A 25,135-nucleotide genomic window follows, 5' to 3' on the forward strand; every position below is an offset into this window, starting at 1 on the left:
TTAAGAACTAAAACAATAGACTGAACCAATGTAGCTCATAAAATGTTTAAACAAAACAATAAAATCACGTTTAAAAATCATTCTATGTAAAATTTAGTTGGCATGTCCCTTAAATGACGTGATCAATTTCAAAAATGGAATCTATATTTTTACAATCTAAACATATGCAAAAGTGTGTGTATTTTTAAAAAAATGTATACAAATAAGATTAAGCTATACACAAGGGAAGAATATAAATTGGACATTCAAAGAATCTTACATTAAAATTAAGACAGAATAGATGGGATATCTTAAATTCCAAACAAAATCAGAGTAGTCTTACAATGTAATCCTATTTTTTGGTTTTATTTATTCTTATTTGCAAAAAGTTTTAAAATCCATTTTGCAGATACATATAAATATTGAACAATGTGGATTTAGTATGTAATGTTCTGTCCATGTTTCTAAGACAAATGTCAATTAAAATGAGACATACCATACTGTGACAAGCCCTGGCTTGAGGATTCAGCACCAACATCCAGATCTGTAATATATTAAATGAGGATTGGATATCATTAATACAAATCATGCAATGTTTAAAATCTTTACATTATTAGCAAATCAATTAAAAACTATTAATCCTTTGGTAGTCCCATGAGTTAATTGTTTCCTCAATTAAATTCATGATAAATATATCCTGTACTCTTATTTTCAATCAGTTGTGTTGTTTACTGTAGCTTAAATTATTTGTTTGTGTTATTTCATTCTCATCAATTGATGGGCATATGTTATAATTTATTTGGATTCTGCTTTTTTCTTTTTTTATTATGCATAATATTGAAAATAAGAATACTGTATTCTTCACATATATAATAATTCACATTTCATTTTGACCAACATGTGTAAAGCAATGCCACTTACAGCAAACCCATGTTAACGTGTATGCACAATTCCATTTTCGCGATCATTGCGCAATGATTCCAAGTGGAATTACGCATCCGTCATTTGACCAACATGTATAAAGCAATGCCACTTACAGCAAACCCATGTTAACGTGTATGCGCAATTCCATTTTCGTTATCATTGCGCAATGATTCCAAGCGGAATTACGCATCAGTCATTTGACCAACATGTATAAAGCAATGCCACTTACAGCAAACCCATGTTAACGTGTATGCGCAATTCCATTTTCGCGATCATTGCGCAATGATTCCAAGCGGAATTACGCATCCGTCATTTGATCAACATGTATAAAGCAATGCCACTTACAGCAAACCCATGTTAACGTGTATGCGCAATTCCATTTTCGCGATCATTGCGCAATGATTCCAAGCGGAATTACGCATCCGTCATTTGACCAACATGTATAAAGCAATGCCACTTACAGCAAACCCATGTTAACGAGTATGCGCAATTCCATTTTCGCGATCATTGCGCAATGATTCCAAGCGGAATTACGCATCCGTCATTTGACCAACATGTATAAAGCAATGCCACTTACAGAAAACCCATGTTAACGTGTATGTGCAATTCCATTTTCGCTCTGTGACGCATATTCTGTAGAGCGCAAGAAACATCATTCATATTTCATGTGTCACTAATCTAAAATCAGATATCTAAACATCATATGTAGTGTATGTTGTGAGATCTGTATAGGTTTAGTATCTGACTATATACACATTTTTTTAAAAAAAATCAAATATTAAGATATTATATGAAGTTGGATAGTTACCTGGTTCAGTTTCTCCATCAGCTCCTCCCAGGCCACCGGAAGGAGAAGAAGCTGCCCTGGCCCCCGCGTCAGGACTTTCAGATCCCGCAGCTGGGAGGGAAGAAGAGGAGGCCGAGGATGGCGAGGATCTAAATCTTTTGGGGACCCGGAGATTGAGGAGCTTGCATAAAGTCACCTCATAAGGGAGTAGGTATAGTTTCCGCGGGGCCTTTCTTTGGCCCCCTCTTTTACGGGCTTGTACCCAGTCCCTTATGAGGTTGACTTTTTTTGTTAAGCGCAACCTCATATCTCCGAATCTCCTCATAATTTGATCCTGGCTCCTCTGGACGTCACACACCAATTGAACCGCATTGGTGATAGACTCCCAGAGAGCCTTCTTAACAGGCGCATCTGTCGACCTCCTCTTGTTCCCAAACAGCTGGGGATAAAAGTCCTTGACGGCGTGGACCAGTGCAGCGCTCTCCTGCTTGGTGAACCTGGGAAGTGACATGCCTGCTGGGTTGTAGAATATATTTTTTTATAAATAATATATACTGCCTGCAGGCATTAGAGAACTGACAAAGATGGCAACGTGTAATTGACTTTTATATGTTGAAGTAAACATGAGATGCACCATGGGACAAGTTATCTGTACATCTGATTGGATAAAAGTTTGAAATATTGTTAGAATGTCTGTGAGACCATCCTGACTCAAGTTGTGTTTGTGTGATGAACTCTGATTGGCCGTTCCTTAATGTTTCATATCTTAGTAACTTCCTTACACATACCTCCTGGTGGTGCTGTTACTTCATTTTTCATGTAGACTTATTTGTAACTCATGGGCCTGTCATGCGGATATGTGTGACACAGATTTAATATCTGTGATCCGTTAAATAGTAATGTTTAAATTCTCTTTAAAATCTAATACTGTCACATTATTAAATTTTGTATACATTTTTCTGTTTAATAACTGTCTGTTTCTTTAATACAAATACACATTTAATATTGTATGTCTTTATTGTTCATAAAATCAATTTTTTGACTTATTGTGAAGTATTGATATTGCTGTATTAAATGTATTTCATAATGCACATTGATTGTGTGCTATTGCGTGACATTAGACTCTAATGTTTAAAGATGCAAATCTGGTGTTTCAAGATCCGTTTCCCACGCAATATTTCTGAATGTTAAAATTCATGTTATAATGTCAGTAACTTGGATAATCTGTTTATAAATGTTAAACTACAGGTTTGTTTGTTATTAGTAAATAAACCTCAAGCTTGTATTTGTCTGAACTGCTCATATATGTTATTGTGCAATGGCGTCTTTATTTTTAAAAAGACATTACAAACAATAAATTGTATCAAATGATCTGTAGAGATAGAAAATTGTTTAGACTTTAAAATGTAACTCAATTTATCTTAGTATTTAGATATCCTCAACAAAAGAAATTTAAATGCACATGGTTGAGCCAATCACATAAGGCATCTCTGTGCATCCACCAATCTTCATCTACTGAGCCTATCTCGATATGCTTTTCAAGCAAAGTATGTCAAGATAAGAAGAGAAGTAAATACACTCTTTAAATCTCTTAAAGGGACACTGTCCAAACAAATTTAGCGTTCGTGATTCAGATTGAGCATGAAATGTTAAGCAACTTTATAATTTAATCCGATTTTCAAATGTTAAGAATTATCTTGTTATCTTTCTTTGCAAATCAATAATGATATTTTAGATTACGGACAATTGTTGCAAAAAACCTGGGTTGTCCTTGATGATTGTTGGATAAATTAATCCAACCAAAAAAACAAAGTTCTGTCCAGAGTACTGAAGCAAATAAATGATCTATTTAATGCCTTATTTTTAAAGTAATGATAGCAACATCACGAGGAACATTCATAATATGAGACAATTTTTAAAGTAGCTTAAAATAGAATACTCATTCAGAATGTATAAATCATTAATTTTTTTAACTGTCTCCCTTTAAGTATATTTTGAGTTCCTGTCCCTTTAAAGAGACATTTCACAATAATGCTTGAAAAATCATAAACCTAGGCACCTTCCTTTTGCTAAATTAGTATAACATATGAGTAAAATTTAGATTAACTTCTGGATTGTTTTACACACTGACTGAAATATATATTGTAAAGGATGTATTTCGCAGTCTTCAACTTAGAGGGACATTAAGCTATATGTTATGTATGCATTTTGGATAAGATTATAATATTTGAACAACTTAATATGTTTTGGTATTCAATCATTAGATTGTAATTATATATATTCTTTGATTAAATACATATCTACATAGGCTATTTTGATGCTGATTGTTGGTTGCACATATATGCCTTATGTAATTGACTAAGATATGTGCATTGATGTATATTTTTCGAAGTATATTTAAAGACTGAATGTAATTCTATAGTACTTTCTAAATATGTTTAAATTCTTTTATGATTTTTTTAAAAATCAATACACAATATACTTTGTGAATGTCCCTTTAACCCCTTAATGACCACAGCACTTTTCCATTTTCTGTCCGTTTGGGACCAAGGCTATTTTTACATTTCTGCGGTGTTTGTGTTTAGCTGTAATTTTCCTCTTACTCATTTACTGTACCCACACATATTATATACCGTTTTTCTCGCCATTAAATGGACTTTCTAAAGATACCATTATTTTCATCATATCTTATAATTTACTATAAAAAAAATTATAAAATATGAGGAAAAAATGGAAAAAAACACACTTTTTCTAACTTTGACCCCAAAAATCTGTTACACATCTACGACCACCAAAAAACACCCATGCTAAATAGTTTCTAAATTTTGTCCTGAGTTTAGAAATACCCAATGTTTACATGTTCTTTGCTTTTTTTGCAAGTTATAGGGCCATAAATACAAGTAGCACTTTGCTATTTCCAAACCACTTTTTTTCAAAATTAGCGCTAGTTACATTGGAACACTAATATCTTTCAGGAATCCCTGAATATCCCTTGACATGTATATATTTTTTTTTAGAAGACAACCCAAAGTATTGATTTAGGCCCATTTTGGTATATTTCATGCCACCATTTCACCGCCAAATGCGATCAAATAAAAAAAATCGTTCACTTTTTCACAAATTTTTTCACAAACTTTAGGTTTCTCACTGAAATTATTTACAAACAGCTTGTGCAAATATGGCACAAATGGTTGTAAATTCTTCTCTGGGATCCCCTTTGTTCATAAATAGCAGACTTATATGGCTTTGGTGTTGCTTTTTGGTAATTAGAATGCCACTAAATGCCACTGCGCACCACACGTGTATTATGCCCAGCAGTGTAGGGGTTAATTAGGGAGCATGTAGGGAGCTTTTTGGGGTAATTTTAGCTTTAGTGTAGTGTAGCAGACAACCCCAAGTATTGATCTAGGCCCATTTTGGTATATTTCATGCCACCATTTCACCGCCAAATGCGATCAAATAAAAAAAAAAGTTACATTTTTCACAATTTTAGGTTTCTCACTGAAATAATTTACAAACAGCTTGTGCAGTTATGGCACAAATGGTTGTAAATGCTTCTCTGGGATCCCCTTTGTTCAGAAATAGCAGACATATATGGCTTTGGCATTGCTTTTTGGTATTTAGAAGGCCGCTAAATGCCGCTGCGCATCACACGTGTATTATGGCTAGCAGTGAAGGGGTTAATTAGGTAGCTTGTAGGGAGCTTGCAGGGTTAATATTAGATTTAGTGTAGAGCTCAGCCTCCCACCTGAAACATCAGACCCCCTGATCCCTCCCAAACAGCTCTCTTCCCTCCCCCACCCCACAATTGTCCCCGCCATCTTAAGTACTGGCAGAAACTCTGCCAGTACTAAAATAAAAGGTATTTGGCCCTTTTTTTTAAAAAAAAAAAAGAAGCATATTTACATATGCTGATGTGTACGATCCCCCCTTAGACCCCAACCTCACTGATCCCCCCTAAAAAGCTCTATAACCCTCCCACTCTAACTTAATGGGCGCCATCTTGGGTACTGGCAGCTGTCTGCCAGTACCCAGTTTAGAAGAAAAAAATGTTTTTTTTATACATTTATTAAAAGTTTCTGTAGTGTAGCTTCCCCCCACACAAAACCAACCCCCCACCCCTCCATGATCACTTTTTGTGCTTAGATTAGGTTTATTTATTAAAACATTTTCCGTAGTGTAGCGGTTCCCACCCGCTCCCGCCCGTGCACGCGCCCGCCCGCCACCCTCCGTGCACGCGCGCGCGCCCGTGCGCGCGCCCGACGATCGCGCCCCCGATCCCGCCCCCCTTGACGTCATGCGGCACACCGATGGCCGCCCACCCGCCTCCCAAGTCGGCTCCCACCCACCAACGAAACCGGCCATCGATGTCCGGTGCAGAGAGGGCCACAGAGTGGCTCTCTCTGCATCGGATGGCCGTAAAAGGTTATTGCAGGATGCCTCCATATCGAGGCATCACTGCAATAACCGGAAAGCAGCTGGAAGCGAGCAGGATCGCTTCCAGCTGCTTTCCACACCGAGGACGTGCAGGGTATGTCCTCAGGCGTTAACTGCCTTTTTTTTGAGGACGTACCCTGCACGTCCTCGGTCATTAAGGGGTTAAGGACCAAAACATTTGGAATGTTGATTTAACATTGTCAAAAGAAACTAAAGGGGAATGAAAATTATATATAGATATGTGATGTCTAACCCAAGAGGTAAGATTTTTAAAACTACATAATATTAATAACTATAGTTAAATGTCCCTTTAAATGACTCCACTAGAAAATAAAATCTATTAACCTGGCATCCAATAACTAGCTTGTGAAAAATATGAAGTTAAATGACCTACCATTTATAAATGTAAAAATTTAAGACAATAATGTTTTGAGATACCTAAGGAAGATACAAGATCTTATAAAATTAATTTTACATTCAACAACACTGTCACTTTAATGTAATTGAACCACTTCCCCTTCTTAAAAGTGAAACCGGTCAAGGCACCTGAACCTCATCTTCAGGAGCCCGAACATTCGTTCAACCACCGCCCTGGTTCTCTTATGAGCCCTATTGTAGCGCTCCTCAGACACATCAGTCGGGCTACGCAAGGGGGTAATAAGCCAAGGCCGGCTCATGTACCCAGAATCACCTATAAATTATGAACAGAACATAATTCAAACTGAATCCTCAAAATATTATTTTGATTCCAATAAAAGTTTTTGTACACGATAATCCACTAACAAATGTTTATTTTTTAAAAGAATAATCTAGTTCAATCTTATTCTCTATCTTCCCATTTCAGCTAAGACATGCTACATATGCATATTTCTCCTAAACCAAACCTTGTGTAGAATGCAAACTAAATGGTTACATTGCATTCTCTATCTGAGCATTTAAGGTAAGACATGCTACATATCTGCATTGAACTAAAAGTAGACATTAGCGGAAAGAGACAATGACATGGTTAAATTGCATTAGCTAATATCTTCCCATTTCAGCTAAGACATGCTACATATGCGTATTTCTCCTAAACCAAACCTTGTGTAAAATGCAAACTAAATGGTTACATTGCATTCTCTATCTGAGCATTTAAGGTAAGACATGCTACATATCTGCATTGAACTAAAAGTAGACATTAGCGGAAAGAGACAATGACATGGTTAAATTGCATTAGCTAATATCTTCCCATTTCAGCTAAGACATGCTACATATGCGTATTTCTCCTAAACCAAACCTTGTGTAAAATGCAAACTAAATGGTTACATTGCATTCTCTGAGCATTTAAGGTAAGACATGCTACATATCTGCATTGAACTAAAAGTAGACATTAGCAGAAAAATAAAATTAATGGTTAAATTGCATCCTATAGCTGAACATTACGCTAACATTTTAAAACTACAGTGGCAATTGTCAAACGAATTAACCATGTTGTGCAAAAATACTCACCAACGAGATAACCAGGGGGCATTTGTCTTTCCTCAAACAGTCTCCACAGGGACGACAGAGAGAGGATGCGGGCATCATGACTAGCCCCTCCAAAATTCGCACACACATGCATAATCCTCATCCGTGCGTCACAAACATACTGCACGTTGAGGCTATGAAAATGTTTGCGATTTCTGAAGGGCAAGTCATCAATTGGAGCACGCAGCACAATGTGGGTACAATCTATGGCTCCCAAGACATTGGGCAATTGAGCAATATCAAAGAATTCCCGCTTCAGGCGCCTCCAATCACCATCATTCTGTGGGAATCCTATGTATTGCTTACTGATACGTACCATGGCGTCCAGAAAGTTATCAAACACCACAGAGAATGTACCTTGAGCCAGGCCATGCATGTACATTTCTCCGGATTGAAAACTCCCGGAGGCCAGGACGTAAAGACAACTTAGCATCTTACTCATGGCGGGAACAGCAGTCCTTATTCTTATACGTGGCTCCAAATGAGGTTTAAGAAGATCGTAAAGGCCAATGAGCTGTTCGCGATTGAGCCAATACTTATCATAAACCTCAAAGTCGCTCATGTTTTCCAAGGTGGGTCTCACCCTGTAGACACGAGGACCGCGAACCAGACGACCCCTTCGTCTCAGTCTGAGCCGCCGAGGCTGCCTGATTCGATCAACAGCTAGTTCTCCAATAGCAGCACCAGCAGTGTCTACCATGTCATCGTCATCCATCTTTCAAAACAGCGTAACAAGGTATGCACTTGATCTGATGTGGATCACAAGTGATGCATTGGCCATGTTGTTTGGGGGATTTATAGTACAATTAGTCCAATGGTAGTGAGTTTGTAATGATTGCTGATTGTATTCACTTGTTTGTATGTGAGCGGCGTGAATGCTTTCACAGTGGGCGTTTTTTTGTTGTTTGCTGAAATGTTGTTTTCCCCAAATGAATCTCAATGTGAAAGTGTCAAATATCACACATACAGTGCATGTTTGTAATGTTTGATCATATGCGTTATCAATATTTCTTAAACGCGATCTTATAGTAACAAGCACACGTCCAGGCTAACATGAATGAAAGTGCATAGTTGTGTATAATGTGCATCGAATGTGATCGATCAATGTTGCTGCAATATTGTTTGTAAACGATAAAGTAACATCTGCCATCTGTAGTATTGTATATATAAGTGATTGCCGAGCTGTCAATATTGTATGCGTCCCATAAAAATCGCAATAATAATTCAGAACTTCCCGTCTGCCATCTGTAGTATTGTATATATAAGTGATTGCCGAGCTGTCAATATTGTATGCGTCCCTTTCAAATCGCAATAATAATTCAGAACTTCCCTTCTGCCATCTGTAGTATTGTATATATAAGTGATTGCCGAGCTGTCAATATTGTACGCGTCCCTTTAAAATCGCAATAATAATTCCGAACTTCCCGTCTGCCATCTGTAGTATTGTATATATAAGTGATTGCCGAGCTGTCAATATTGTATGCGTCCCATTAAAATGGCACTAATACTGAATAACTTCCGGCTGCCATCTGTAGTATTGTATATATAAGTGATTGCCGAGCTGTCAATATTGTACGCGTCCCTTTAAAATCGCAATAATAATTCACAACTTCCCGTCTGCCATCTGTAGTATTGTATATATAAGTGATTGCCGAGCTGTCAATATTGTATGCGTCCCATTAAAATGGCACTAATACTGAATAACTTCCGGCTGTCATCTGTAGTATTGTATATATATAAGTGATTGCCAAGATGTCAATATTGTATGCGTCCCTTTCAAATCGCACTAATGCTGAATAACTTCCGGCTGTCATCTGTAGTATTGTATATATAAGTGATTGCCGAGATGTAAATATTGTATGCGTCCCATTCAAATGGCACTAATACTGAATAACTTCCGGCTGTCATCTGTAGTATTATATATATATAAGTGATTTGCGATCTGACAATATTTATTAATTGTCCCATTCAAATCTCCATAATAATGCTGTTCAAAACTGTTATTTACGTATATGTTGTATTGTAGTATTGAGTGATAAAGTTCAGAAAGGGGCGGTACAGTCGTGAATCTGTGATGTGTATGGTTGAATCTTCTAATGACGTCATCATATTATTACCCTGCCTATGTAGTTCAGAAATCCTCATTGTGTTGTTGTATTGTGCTACATTGTTATTGTGTGCGGAATAAAATCTAAATGTGTGCTTTGTGTTTGCGTGATGGGTGATGCGTGTTATGTACATGTACGTATATATTGTGATTGTGTCCCACATATGCTGACTTCTATATAGCGGTCTGACATTGTTGTTCCTTCCCATAAAGTGACATCTGTAATCTGGTGTAATTATGTTCTTCTTGTACGTAATTCCTAATGGTTTATTGTGATGGAATCATGATGTTAAAAGTACAGTAAAATCCATATGTTCTGTTTTGTGATTCCTGTAGAGAATGTAATGTGTTTTTCCCCCATCATTTGAATGCACATGTATGAGTGAATGTTAAAAGTAATGTATGTGCATCCATGACTGATCATGTGTTAAGCCTATGTAGATATGCTGTTGCTGCAAGCATATGAGTTGAATAAATGAAATTCAATAATAAATGTAAATGAGAGGTGTTTCCCATTGTGTACTGTTTGTGAATCATGAAAAATTTAAATTATTTTTGTGTCCGTTTAAATGTAATATTTTTTTAAAAAAAAGTTTGTTACTAGTGATGTTGATTTGTAGTTGATGTAATATAAAAGTCTGAAACAATTTAATGGTGTTGTGAATATTCAATAAGTACAATCCATAAGTCCACCATAGGTAAATAGTCATTTCTTGATCTATTTATCATAGCTGGGTCTAACGCAGAAAAGCATGTATTTTCTAGCGCTGCTATTTGGAGTTTTTAGGTCTACGCTATTTGCGTGCGTTAGGGAAATCTGTCTTTCGCGTGCACGAGCACATCTTCCCCATAGAAGTCAATGGAGGCTCTAAATTTTGGTAATTTTTTTTTTTCAAAGACTGGTTTTCCTCGTAAAGTGAGTGACGTCATGAGCTTGTGTGAAAAAGTTACTAAATTGTGTTCATTTTGTAATAAATAACTTTTTTGTGTATGTCGTGGTGTATATTGTTTGTATGCATCGATGAGTGTATGTTTGTGATAATATTATTAGTTATATGAAGCTATATGAGGGTCTTTTCCCGTGTGTCAATGTAAGTCAATGGGAAAATGGATTTGTGTTGTTTTTTTTCTAACACCCGAGATCTCGCAACTTTGATCGTTTGTATTTTGATGAAAAATTATTAAATCTGAAAAATAAATATAGTGTAGTGTTTGTATGAGTGTAAGTGTACTTTGTGTAATATTTGTTTTGTGATTCGTGGATGTTTATTTTGTCGGTATATGTTAACTACTGGGTTTGAGCTGTCGGTAGAGATTTGTGCGTTGGGTGATTTTTGAGTGTCGGTAACTGAACTCTAAATACCGGAGTCCGTAAGAAACCAGCGTTAGGAGCCTATAACGCTGGTTTTCACGGCTAACACCAAACTCCAAATCTAGGCCTTAGGGTTTATTTTACAGGCAAGTATTTAGTTTTAAATAGGAATAATATATTTAATGATAGTGTAGTGTTAGGTGTAATTGTAACTTAGGTTAGTTTTTATTTTACAGGTAAATTTGACTTTATTTTATCTAGGTAGCTATTAAATAGTTAATAACTATTTAATAGATATTGTACCTAGCTACAATACATTTAAATTTGCCTGTAAAATAAATATAAATCCTAAAATAGCTACAATATAATTATTAGTAATATTGTAGCTATATTAGGGTTTATTTTATAGGTAAGTATTTAGTTTTAAATAGGAATAATTTATTTAATGATAGTGTAGTGTTAGGTGTAATTGTAACTTAGGTTAGTTTTTATTTTACAGGTAAATTTGACTTTATTTTATCTAGGTAGCTATTAAATAGTTAATAACTATTTAATAGATATTGTACCTAGTTACAATACATTTAAATTTGCCTGTAAAATAAATATAAATCCTAAAATAGCTACAATATAATTATTAGTAATATTGTAGCTATATTAGGGTTTATTTTATAGGTAAGTATTTTGTTTTAAATAGGATTAATATTCACCTAGATTTAGAGTTTGGCGTTAGCCGTCAAAACCAGCGTTAGGGGCTCCTAACGCTGGTTTTGGGCTACCGCTGGTATTTAGAGTCAGTCAGGAAAGGGTCTAACGCTCACTTTGCAGCCGCAACTTTTCCAAACCGCAGATCCCCCTACGCCATTTGCGTATCCTATCTTTTCAATGGGATCTTTCTAACGCTGGTATTTAGAGTCTTGGCTGAAGTTAGCGTTAGAAATCTAACGACAAAACTCCAGCCGCAGAGAAAAGCCAGGAGTTAAGAGCTTTCTGGGCTAATGCCGGTTCATAAAGCTCTTAACTACTGTGCTCTAAAGTACACTAACACCCATAAACTACCTATGTACCACTAAACCGAGGCCCCCCACATCACCGCCACTCTAATACATTTTTTTAACCCCTAATCTGCCGACCGCACAACGCCGCAACCTACGTTATCCCTATGTACCCCTAATCTGCTGCCCCTAACATCGCCGCTACCTACCTACAATTATTAACCCCTAATCTGCCGACCGGACCTCACCGCTACTACAATAAAGTTATTAACCCCTAATCCGCCTTACTCCCGCCTCACTCACCCTATAATAAATAGTATTAACCCCTAATCTGCCCTCCCTAACATCGCCGACACCTAACTTCAAGTATTAACCCCTAATCTGCCGACCGGACCTCACCGCTACTCTAATAAATTTATTAACCCCTAAAGCTAAGTTTAACCCTAACACCCCCCTAAGTTAAATAGAATTTAAATCTAACTAAATAAAATAAATCTTATTAAATAAACTATTCCTATTTAAAGCTAAATACTTACCTGTAAAATAAACCCTAATATAGCTACAATATAAATAATAATTATATTGTAGCTATTTTAGGATTCATATTTATTTTACAGGCAACTTTGTATTTATTTTAACCAGGTACAATAGCTATTAAATAGTTAATAACTATTTAATAGCTACCTAGTTAAAATAATTACAAAATTACCTGGAAAATAAATCCTAACCTAAGTTACAATTAAACCTAACACTACACTATCAATAAATTAATTACATACAAATACCTACAATTATCTACAATTAAACCTAACACTACACTATCAATACATTAATTAAATACAAATACCTACAAATAAATACAATTAAATAAACTAACTAAAGTACATAAAATAAAAAAAGAACTGTTACAAAAAATAAAAAAATAATTTACAAACATTATAAAAATATTACAACAATTTTAAGCTAATTACACCTACTCTAAGCTCCCTAATAAAATAACAAAGCCCCCCAAAATAAAAAATGCCCTACCCTATCCTAAAATAAAAATTGAAAAGCTCTTTTACCTTACCAGCCCTTAAAAGGGCCTTTTGCTGGGCATGCCCCAAAGAATTCTGCTCTTTTGCCTGTAAAAAAAAACATACAATACCCCCCCAACATTACAACCCACCACCCATATACCCCTAATCTAACCCAAACCCCCCTTAAATAAACCTAACATTAAGCCCCTGAAGATCTCCCTACCTTATCTTCACCACGCCGGGTATCACCGATCCGTCCAGAAGAGGCTCTGAAGTCTTCATCCAAGCCCAAGCGGGGGCTGAAGAGGTCCATCATCGGGGCTGAAGAAGTCCATCATCCGGTTGAAGTCTGGATCCAAGCAGGGGCTGAAGAGGTCCATCATTGGGCTGAAGAGGTCCATCATCCGGCTGAAGTCTTGATCCAAGCGGATCCAATCAGCCAATCAGATTGAGCTCGCATTCTTTTGGCTGATCGGAACAGCCAATATAATGCGAGCTCAATCTGATTGGCTGATTGGATCAGCCAATCAGATTGAACTTGAATCTGATTGGCTGATTCCATCAGCCAATCAGAATTTTCCTACCTTAATTCCGATTGGCTGATAGAATCCTATCAGCCAATCGGAATTCGAGGGATGCCATCTTGGATGACGTCCCTTAAAGGAACCGTCATTCGTCGGGAAGTCGTCGGCCAGGACGGATGTTCCGCGTTGGCGGGATGAAGATGGATCCAGTAGAAAGAAGATTGAAGATGTCGCTTGATAGAAGACTTCAGCCGGATGATGGACCTCTTCAGCCCCTGCTTGGATCAAGACTTCAGCCAGATGATGGACCTCTTCAGCCCGATGATGGACCTCTTCAGCCCCTGCTTGGATCAAGACTTCAGCCAGATGATGGACCTCTTCAGCCCGATGATGGACCTCTTCAGCCCCCACTTGGGCTTGGATGAAGACTTCGGAGCCTCTTCTGGACAGATCGGTGATACCCGACGTGGTGAAGATAAGGTAGAGAGATCTGCAGGGGCTTAGTGTTAGGTTTATTTAAGGGGGGTTTGGGTTAGATTAGGGGTATGTGGGTGGTGGGTTGTAATGTAAGGGGGGTATTGTATGTTTTTTTTACAGGCAAAAGAGCAGAATTCTTTGGGGCATGCCCCGCAAAAGGCCCTTTTAAGGGCTGGTAAGGTAAAAGAGCTTTTCCATTTTTATTTTAGAATAGGGTAGGGCATTTTTTTATTTTGGGGGGCTTTGTTATTTTATTAAGGGACTTAGAGTAGGTGTAATTAGCTTAAAATTGTTGTAATATTTTTATAATATTGTAAATTATTTTTTTATTTTTTGTAACAGTTCTTTTTTTATTTTTTGTACTTTAGTTTGTTTATTTAATTGTATTTATTTGTAGGTATGTGTATGTAATTAATTTATTGATAGTTTAGTGTTAGGTTTAATTGTAACTTAGGTTAGGATTTATTTTACAGGTAATTTTGTAATTATTTTAACTAGGTAGCTATTAAATAGTTATTAACTATTTAATAGCTATTGTACCTGGTTAAATATATATATTAGGGTTTATTTTACAGGTAAGTATTTAGCTTTAAATAGGAATAATTTATTTAATAAGAAATTATTTATTTTGTTAGATAAAAATTATATTTAACTTAGGGGGGTGTTAGGGTTAGGGTTAGACTTAGCTTTAGGGGTTAATAAGTTTATTAGAGTAGCGGTGAGGTCCGGTAGACAGATTAGGGGTTAATACTTGAAGTTAGGTGTCATTGATGTTAGGGAGGGCAGATTAGGGGTTAATACTATTTATTAAAGGGTTATTGAGGCGGGAGTGAGGCGGATTAGGGGTTCATAACTTTATTATAGTAGTGGTGAGGTCCGGTCGGCAGATTAGGGGTTAATAATTGTAGGTAGGTGGCGGCGACATTGAGGGGGGGGCAGATTAGGGGTTAATAAATATAATATAGGGGTCGGCGGTGTTAGGGGCAGCAGATTAGGGGTACATAGGGATAATTTAGGATGCGGCGGTGTACGGAGCGGCAGATTAGGGGTTAAAAGTGTAATGCAGGGGTCAGCAATAGCGGGGGCGGCAGATTAGGGGTTAATAAGTGTAAGGTTAGGGGTGTTTAGACTCAGGGTTCATGTTAGGGTGTTAGGTGCAGTTTTAGGAAGTGTTTCCCCATAGGAAACAATGGGGCTGTGTTAGGAGCTGAACGCTGCTTTTTTGCAGGTGTTAGGCTTTTTTTCAGCTCAAACTGCCCCATTGTTTCCTATGGGGAAATCGTGCATGAGCACGTTTTTGAAGCTGGCCACGTCCGTAAGCACCGCTGGTATTTAGAGTTGCAGTGGCGGTAAATATGCCTGTACGCTCCCTTTTTGGAGCCTAACGCAGCCCTTCTGTGAACTCTAAATACCAGCGGTATTTAAAAGGTGCGGGGGGAAAAAAGCACGCATAGCTAACGCACCCCTTTGGCCTCAGAACTCTAAATCTAGGCGTAAGTAATTATCACTTGTATGATATACAAATGATGGGACTAACAATACTTTTGAAGGTCTGAATCCACATATACGTCTGGAAAGGTTTTCTAGCTCAGATGCAAGCATATAGAAGACAAAATTTCATATGAAATGACATGTACCTAATTTTCATATAGTTTTATATACTCCTATACTTTATTAAGGAATGACTTCAAATATGGAATATATTTATATTAAAGTGGGATAATAAGGAAATATAAATATCGTTACAATAAATTAATCACTACAGAATTTTAATTAAATGCAATGTAATATCAGAATATGAAATGATTAATCAATTGAATTCAAATAGTTAATAGTATAGCTGATTATTAGTATTATTAGTAGAAAATAGAATGCAATTCATAATTTTGGAAAGAACATTACGATTTGTGGTTACTTGATCATTGTGTTATTTTAACATTCAAACAATATGCACTGTCAAGTTGTTGGCGAATATCAATCCTTCATAGCAAATTAAACTCTAATGGGGAATATAAATGTGATTGGTAGCAATTATTTATATTTTTGGATTTAAATGTGATAAATCGGCGACACCATAACTCACCCAACTTGAATCACCACTTTGTTTTTCAAACAGGAGACAATAAAAACAAGATCCTGTTTGCAAAGTGACTATTAAGTTCATCTCTTAAGATATTATCAGTAGGAAGTATTTAAATTAATATACAAGAATCCATACTTTTCAGTATACCCATGTCTAGTCTTAAAATGTACATGCTCAGTTAAATTATATAATAACATATATATTAACCAAATGATTTATCAAAGCTGAGAAATAATAAGTATATTGAATGTACATTTATGAAAATATATATATTCCTGGATTTAAATAACCTTCCACTTTATAGAGAAATAAAACCACATTTCAATTATTGTTGCCCCAGCCCCCAGTGTTTGATATTAGGCAATGCAGCCAAAGGCCGTGGCAACATTAAGATAAATACACCAACATTTTACTTTCTACAAAAGAAGATTATTTCTATTACACTAGTGCTTAATAATTTACTTCAAAGGTAAACATTAAAACAATGTTGATAACTCAAGTACAAGTTTTGTAAATTAAGTCAATCCGCCTGTCTTTTTTTGAGGCAAATAAATCAATAACATTTTTGTTGAATTTAGGAATGTCATTTATCAATTGTTTTTAAATTGTGAGCATGGCTAGAGCGGTCAGTCTTTCCTCAGTCATGGTGCACCTTAGAAATGTCTTAACTCGTTTTAAAGTTGAGAAACATCTCTCAGTCTCAGCAGTTGTCACGGGAATAGTTGAAATAATTTGCAACAGTTTGTAGGTCTCCGAGAAAGTACTGTCCAAGTTATTTTCTATTACAAACTGTAGAAGACTAATGGCACCATTCATATTTCTGAAATCTGGTCTTCTGTAAATTACTCCTAGTTCAGTTTTCAGGCGATCTTTCTGTAATATGTGATAAACAGCTGATGTTTGGTCAATAAGCTCATTTGGAAAAATTTTCTCGTAATCCGCAAATTTTTCCGCTTGGAGGAGAGAAACAGCCGACTAGTGAGTTATAAAAGAAAATCTATCTTTTACTTGATTCATGATAACATCGCATATCTCTTTAGCTGCCACAGTCTGAGTAATGTGAATATTTTCTCTCTTCCTTTTCCTAGATGTTTCCTCTGCTTCTGATATCGTCATGGTCACTGTGTCCATTCTATTCCTTTCGTTTTCCATTGTCTGCTGGAAAGTGTTAACATGTTTTCGAATAAGTGCCGCATCTGTTAGTGTTTTCTGAAGTTGGTTGTATAACACATTTACATGTGGCATAATATTGTGAAAAACTGTAAGCCAAAACACAAATACCGAGTCTTGTAACATATGCCAAATAGCCCCTACTTGATTTATAGCTATTTCTTTTTTCGATGTTGACTCTATTTTTTCCATGCATTCAATTAACTGTTCTTGTTTTCAAAAACTGTATTGACGGTTCGACTCTTGAAATTCCACCTGGTGGCTGAACCATGAGGTATCCTTCTTCTAACAGTTTCATCTAGAATAGCTATCCTTTGTGGCGAGTTACTAAAAAAGTTAGTAATGTCACTTAGGTTTGAAAAAAATACTCGAACTTGTTGATTCTGACTGCTTGCTTGGCCGACAATTAAATTGAGCTGATGTGCGTAGCAATGCACAAAATGTGCATTTTTGTAGGTACGTTTAATTATAGCCTGAACACCTGCATGCTGACCACTCATCACGCTTGCACCGTCGTAACTCTGGGATATCAGTTTCTCTGGGTTGTCTACAACTTTTTCAAAGTAGCTTGAATACACGTAGCTATAGATTCTGCATCATGTCCAGCTGGATTAGTGAATTCCCAGAAACTCTCAACCGGTTGTCCATTACCTATAATGTATCTAAAAACAACAACCAATTGGAAGGCAGATCAAACATCAGTAGTTTCATCTGCTATCACTGCTACAAAACTTGCATTTGAGATTTCCTTCTTTATTTTGTTCTGGCAAACAGTAAGCATACAGTCTAATAAATCGTTTTGAATTTCTTTTGACGTTCCTTTAAAAACAATGGCACTAGCGAGATGTTCTTTTAGAGATGCATCAAGCTCTGCTGAGAAGTTTATAAGACCTCTGAAAATGCTTGGATTTAAAGAATGATCGCGTTCATCATGTCCTCGAAGTGCAAGCTCAAATGCGCCGCAAAATAAAATACAATTAATTATTTTTGAAAGAACATAACGATTTTTCGTTACTTGCTCATTATGTTTTTTAATATTCAAATGATATGCACTGTCAAGTTGTTGCCGAATATCAACCCTTCCTAGCAAATTAAACTCTAATGTGGAGTTTAAATGTGATTGGGAGCAATTATGTTTATTTGTTTTTTTACTTAAATGTGATAAATCGGCGACACCATAACTCACCCAGCTTGAATCCCCACTTTGTTTTGCAAACAGGAGACAATAAAAACAAAAGAGCCTGTTAGATAATTCACAGCCACAAATCCATGGATATTTATCAGTCCTTTGCTTTTATAAAATATATAACTTGTAGGTAAGTAGCTCTGCAGCTGTAATAAAATATACAACTAGAAGTAATAGTTAAAGGGACAGTCTAGTATAAATTAATCTTTCATTATTCAGATAGGACTTCTAATTTTAATCAACTTTCCAATTTACTTTTATAATCAAATTTGCTTTTTTCTCTTAGTATTCTTAGTTTAAACTAAACATAGATAGGCTCATATGCTAATTTCTAAGCCTTTGAGGGCTGCCTCTTATCACATGCTTTTTAAATCTCTTTTCAACACAAAGAGACAGAAAGTACACGTGGGCCAAATAGATAACACTGTGTTCAGGCACAGGGGGTTATTTAAGATTTAGCACAAAACAATGCTAAATTTAAGACAATACATAATAAACAGTCACAGTCATGTGATCAGGGGGCTGGAAGAAGGTTCCTAGATACAAGGTAATCACAAAGGTAAAAAGTATATTAATATAACTGTGTTGGTTATGCAGAACTGGGGAATGGGTAATAAAGGGATTATCTATCTTTTAATACTATAACAATTCTATGGTAGACTGTCCCTTTAAGTAGTTTTACTGTTTTGCAGTTGTTATCTAATATATAACTTGTAGGTAAGTAGCTCTGCAGCTGTTATAAAATATACAACTAGAACTAATAGGTAAGTAGTTGTGCGGTTGTTATCTAATATATAACTTGTAGGTAGGTAGCTCTGCAGCTGTTATAAAATATACAAAGAGAAGTAATAGTTAAGTAGTTTTAATGTTTTGCGGTTGTTATCTAATATATAACTTGTAGGTAAGTAGCTCTGCAGCTTTTAGAAAATATACAACTAGAACTAATAGATAAGTAGTTGTGCGGTTGTTATCTAATATATAACTTGTAGGTAGGTAACTCTGCAGCTGTTATAAAATATACAACTAGAAGTAATAGTTAAGTAGTTTTAATGTTTTGCGGTTGTTAACTAATATATAACTTGTAGGTAAGTAGCTCTGCAGCTGTTAGAAAATATACATCTAGAACTAATAGGTAAGTAGTTGTGCGGTTGTTATCTAATAGACAACTTGTAAGTAGGTAGCTCTGCAGCTGTTATAAAATATACAACTAGAAGTAATAGTTAAGTAGTTTTACTGTTTTGCGGTTGTTATCTAATATATAACTTGTAGGTAAGTAGCTCTGCAGCTGTTAGAAAATATACATCTAGAACTAATAGGTAAGTAGTTGTGCGGTTGTTATCTAATAGACAACTTGTAAGTAGGTAGCTCTGCAGCTGTTATAAAATATACAACTAGAAGTAATAGTTAAGTAGTTTTACTGTTTTGCGGTTGTTATCTAATATATAACTTGTAGGTAAGTAGCTCTGCAGCTGTTAGAAAATATACATCTAGAACTAATAGGTAAGTAGTTGTGCGGTTGTTATCTAATAGACAACTTGTAAGTAGGTAGCTCTGCAGCTGTTATAAAATATACAACTAGAAGTAATAGTTAAGTAGTTTTACTGTTTTGCGGTTGTTATCTAATATATAACTTGTAGGTAAGTAGCTCTGCAGCTGTTAGAAAATATACAACTAGAACTAATATGTAAGTAGTTGTGCGTTTGTTATCTAATATATAACGTGTAGGTAGGTAGCTCTGCAGCTGTTATAAAATATACAACTAGAAGTAATAGTTAAGTAGTTTTGCAGTTGTTATCTAATATATAACTTGTAGGTAAGTAGCTCTGCAGCTGTTTGGAAATATACAACTAGAACTAATAGGTAAGTAGTTTTGCAGTTGTTATTATCTAATATATAACTTGTAGGTAAGTAACTCTGCAGGCTGCAGCAGCTGTTATAAAATATACAACTAGAAGTAATAGTTAAGTAGTTTTACTGTTTTGAGGTTGTTATCTAATATATAACTTGTAGGTAAGTAGCTCTGCAGGCTGCAGCTGTTATAAAATATACAACTAGAACTAATAGGTAAGTAGTTTTGCGGTTGTTATCTAATATATAACTTGTAGGTAAGTAGCTCTGCAGCTGTTACGGTTGTTATCTAATATATAATAACTTGTAGGTAAGTAGCTCTACAGCTGTTACTGTTGTTATCTAATATATAATAACTTGTAGGTAAGTAGCTCTGAAGCTGTTAGAAAATATACAACTGAACTAGTAGGCAATTAGTTTTGCGGTGCCGGTTGTTATAAAATATATTGCAGCTATTAGAAAATATCAACTAGAACTAATAGGTAATATCTTATAATAATTATAATAATATAGCTCACTAGAGATAAAATATAAAATGGTAAATATGCAGGTTTACTGCCTAATTTGAGTATCAGCTCAGCAGCCAGCAGCACAGCAGATAACTGCTTTTTTAAATAAACAAAAATTCCTTTTTTTGCAAAACTTCTAATTGCAATCTGCTAATAAATCAATCTGCTAAAATACTTAAATTTTTTAATATTACGCAGCCGTGACAGTCGTCAACGGTCAAGGTCAACTACTAGTATCAGCAGCAGCACTGCAGTAATCTGCTTCTTTTTTTTAAAAAAAAAAACAACTTTTAACTTTTCTTGCAAAACTTCTAATTGCAATCTGCAAATTAATTAATCTGCTAAAATACTTAAATGTTTAAATAGTAAGCAAGCAGCCGTGACAGCCATAAATGGTCAACTACGTATTCACTGCTTTTTTTTAAAAAAAAAAAATAACTTCTTTTGCAAAACTTCTAATTACAATCTACAAAAAATGAATTAATCTGCTAAAATACTTAAATTTTTAAATAGTACGCAGCCATGACATCCGTCAACAGACTGCTGGCCCAGGCCTGCTGTTCAGGCAGCCTCTCTCAGTCAGAAAGAATCAGAAATTAATAAAGCAATTTTTTTTTAAATAAAAAAATATTTTTTTATTATTCCCATATTACTCCACTACTAACTTAAAGCAAATTGTTAAAGAACTCCCTACAAGTCCAGTATACTCCTAAGCTAATCTATCTTAGACTCAGACTGTATCTGTTGTTAATTTAAACAAGTAGAAAAATAAAAATTAATTATTTTTTTTAAACACTAGTTCAAGTTCAAGACTCAAGTTACTCTACTAATCTAATATAAAAAGCTGCAGGCCTGCAGCAAAAATAATTATCTGCCCAAAGTCAAACAAGAAGACAAGTCAGATGATCAGATCTTCCTCCCTGGCCCTATCTCACTGTCTCTGCAGTAACTATATTGTCTAATATACTATAGTATAGATAGTATAACTAATCTCAATCTAAACTATATTGCTAATTGCAATTTGCACACTGCAGTCTGCAGCAGCAAATATATTGAGTAAATCAATGTTGTGTTGATGATATTCGATAATCGATATTAGAACAGTAGTTCAAAGTTAAAACGTCACAGAGCTCTGTAAAAGGCTCCTCTTAGCTCAACGGCTATATCCACAATCAGATTTTCGCGCCGTTGAGCCTGGAGGAGCCTCATGGGAGCTATCACATGTGCAGGGGAGCGTATCAGTGTGAAGATCAAAGAGGCTGGGGGAGGAGACAGAGCACAGGCTGAAACCAATCGCACAGTTCAGCCTGTGCGATTAAGCCTCTATAGGCATGGAGGCTGGGGAGGAGCTACGCCTGCACAGTGAATGCATAGAGATCACTGTGCAGGCATAGGGCTCTGTTACCGCACGTGCGATCACAGCAGTGCGAGTGCGAGTGGGGGGTGGAGTCTGAGACAGACAGTCAGTGCGACGAGCGTGGTGGTGTGGTCTGTGATGTTACATCAGCACACTGAGCACTGTGAGCAGATCAAAATACTGTGTTCTCTAGGCTTTCATCTACCCGGTCCTAGCTCCTGCCTCCTGCCTTGTTATTAATGTACAGTGTACACTCACACTACACAGCAGTCCCCAGGCACTAGGCAGCAGCAACAGTCATACAATTTTCACACAATTTTCTTGGTGTTGGGGAAAATATAAATACATTATAATAAAATATAATTTTTTTTGGCCCATTTTTTTTTCTCCTCTGCCCCCTGGGGGTTCACGTGCGACAGTGCACAAATGGAGGAGCCTCCCCTGCCATTGTCTGTAATCTAATAGCTCAAATGCTCTCGGGTGCCATATAATGCAATCATTCATAAGAAATTAACAACAATAGTTGATTACATTGATATTAAAAACCCCTAAACTTGATATATAGCTGAAATATTCTAAAGGACATTACTAATAACCGGATAAAAATGTTATAAACATAAATATAATACATACCATTGCAAAATTCATCAATATATAAAAATACATCCATTGGCCCCTATTTATCAAAGGTCTTGCAGACCTGATCCGACAGTGCGGATCAAGTCCACAAGATCTCGCTAAATGCGGAGAGCAATACGCTCTCCACATTTAACATTGCACCAGCAGCTAACAAGAGCTGCTGGTGCAATGCCACCCCCTGCTGACTCGCGGCCAATCGACCGCCAGCAGGGAGGTGTCAATCAACCCGATTGTATTCGATTTCCGTCGATTCCTGTCCGCCTGCTCAGAGCAGGTGGACAGGGTTATGGAGCAGCGGTCTTTAGACCGCTGCTTCATAACTTGTGTTTCTGACAAGTCTGAAGACTCACCAGAAACATGGCCCTTCAAGCTCCGTACGGAGCTTAATAAATAAGGGCCTATATGTGTAATAAAACAAAAAATTACACACTTTATTAAATAACTTATATCCTCTAAGGAAAAAACTAATATAATAATGCAAACTACCTCAGACAGGTTACTTGTACCACACTATTGACCACTTCAGACTAAAATGGATTAGATCATAAAGGCTTGTAAGTCTAAATCTATATTCAGGCCTTTTGGTGTCAGACTATCCAACTCCTGGGTCCATCTTGTTTCTCTCTGTCTAAGCCTGATAAGCCTTTGGTGAGGATTCTGACCTGGGGGTACTATTTCCAATATACTTATACGTAGGCTGCTAGGATCCTGGTTATGACATAGTCTGAAGTGTTTACTAACGCTTTGTGTTTTAAGACCTATTTTGATATAGGTCAAACAACAGTGCCAAGAGCCTGTATCTACACTGGGAGTCGGTTATGGTCAGACCACAGTTTTTAAGGCAATATTTTATCAAACTTCTAGTAAGTGCATAAGATTATATGCTCAATAAATTATTTTGGGGATTTTACCAGTTGTGGTTGCGCCTCTCTTTGCTTATACATTTAGTGTACATTTCATTTCAATTTCATGATTCACATAGAGCTTACCATTTTAAAAAAGTTATTTTTATTTTTACTATAAACATTAATTTGTTCTCATAGTTTCCTTTGTTGAAATGTAATGCCTTTATCTGAAAGCATACTGAGGTAAAATTTGGATCCTGCAAGTGCGTTTATTAGCATCATTGCGGACACAGAATACTGTAAGTTTTTGAGCAGGCCTGCATTTTCATACATATGCTCACAAAGAAAAAAACGATCAACTGGGGTTGTCGTGTTCCTTGTTCAGAGAGGAATTGTCTGGTATCTCGGCACTTGACTGACCTTAATAGGCGGAAGAGACTGATATACTACAGGAATGTTTTACTTTGTGAAAAGCATTTCTGGACTAAAAAGAAGTTGCACCCAGGGGGTAAATTGCCAAAGAATAAGCTAACAAGTTATTGAGCTGGTTGTTCATTTCTGAGAGTGCACGTCTCTCTGTGTGTATTATGTCTCCCTAAAGAAAATAACAGGGAACTTTTACTAAAACTAAGAGGAAAAGAAATGGCACTAGCACTACACTACTGTAAATGCAGGGTTGCTCAATTAAGTATGGATTAATATCTGTATTGTATACGTATATATTTGTTTATACGTATATATATATATATATATATCTACACACACATTCATATCTGTATGTATATCAGTCTGTGCGTGTAGCTTTGAATGAGCTGGGGTGCTTGTGCACAGAAACAACTTTCGAATTAAGTCAGGAGCCCAATAAAGGGATCAAGACTGGAAAAAGTGCACTTGGGCAGCACTCCCGTCCCTGATTGAAATAATTAATAACTCACATTTGGGACCAAAAAGTTTCTATTCAAAAAGATTAACTTAAAACATAACTTTTATTAAACAATAATTATAAAATGGGTACGTATGTGTGTGTGCTTTAAAAACACATAGGAACTAGGTTGTAAAGGTTGGCTAATGTTCAGTTGGACAATCTAGTTATACAGGCATATAGGGCACCTCAGAGGGGTCCCACTTTTGTTATGAATGGCCGTTTGTGTTTGTATCTTATGCTTGGGGTGAATTGTGATGTTTCACAGTGAGTACTTGTTCTAGGTGCTATGTGTAGCACTTTCTGAGTTAACAATATTACTGGTCAAATATCTAATTCAGGTTTTATAAATGTAACGTCTAATACAATCTATACTCAGGTCTGGTTAGGTGTACTAGACTTCAAGCTGTCTAGTGGTATGATAAGTTTTATTTCTTCTATCAATACCCTGATATCTCACATGATATCTTTACTCTTTATATTAACAAAGTAAAGATATGAATATCATGAAT

This window comes from Bombina bombina, chromosome 1, assembly GCF_027579735.1.
Source record: "Bombina bombina isolate aBomBom1 chromosome 1, aBomBom1.pri, whole genome shotgun sequence".
NCBI classification, from domain to species: Eukaryota; Metazoa; Chordata; class Amphibia; order Anura; family Bombinatoridae; genus Bombina; species Bombina bombina.